The sequence below is a fragment of the Penaeus monodon genome, chromosome 33 (assembly GCF_015228065.2).
Source record: "Penaeus monodon isolate SGIC_2016 chromosome 33, NSTDA_Pmon_1, whole genome shotgun sequence".
In the NCBI taxonomy this organism is placed as follows: Eukaryota; Metazoa; Arthropoda; class Malacostraca; order Decapoda; family Penaeidae; genus Penaeus; species Penaeus monodon.
Window position 1 is genome coordinate 36121871 of NC_051418.1, and position 826 is coordinate 36122696.

The following is an 826-nucleotide window of genomic DNA, read 5'->3' on the forward strand; positions in this document are numbered from 1 at the left end:
CGTGCGCGTGCGCGTGCGCGTGCGCGAGAGGGAGAGAATTTCACTCCCATAAAACACACAGCGACGTAGACCTGCATTACGAAACGCCAAGAGCCCCGTAATCCGAGGTCCACCATCTGGCAACACTCCTGTCCTCGCTGGAGGTGCCGATTTGTCTTTTAAGTCCGAAAGGCCTTGCGATATCGCGGAAGGAACTGCGTTGAAGCACTTATATTGTCCAAGGTAGCATGGGGGGGGGGGGTGCGTTCGCAAGGTTTTGCATGAAATAGGTTTGACAAATCGGCAGTTGTCCCAGCACTGAACGTCACTGACTTGTTCAGCGGGTTCTGCGTGCTCGTGTTTTACAACGTGGAAGCTTTTCGAAAGTAAGGAATCAAAGTTTTATTTCATGTTTACAGTTGTTACAAGATATTATTTCAATAAATGAAACGGCGATCACAAAACGCGCGGCACTAGCGTTGAGTGTACTGGAATTAGTGCTCGTACAGCGCGAATGACCTTGCTCAAATTTCTTTACTTAGTTCATTACTTTCCACAAGCCCATGCTCTGAACGAATTACGAGCGAAGTAGAGGACGACATCGTCCTTCTACCACAAACATACTTACGAGAATCAGGAGTGCCTCATCCTCCGCTCGGCCTCGTCAGTACGGAACAGAACCAAGGAGAGAGCAAGCAAACAAGAGGCGGCTTCAGCGGGAGCGATGCAACAACTACCAAACGTCAACAGCTTGTCAATAACACAGGACGATTACCCTGCGTGCAAGGTGTCACTACAGTCCCGCCATGGCAACTGTTGCCACTCGCGTCCGTCCGCGCTCTCGGGT

At 50.6% G+C, this 826-nt stretch overlaps 1 protein-coding gene across 1 annotated transcript in view; it reads right to left on the reverse strand.

The window, feature by feature from the left end:
• The window catches only part of LOC119594445, an 8665-nt gene that overhangs the window by 4491 nt on the left and 3348 nt on the right, over positions 1–826 (reverse strand). The gene's annotated exons all lie outside the window — the stretch shown is intronic.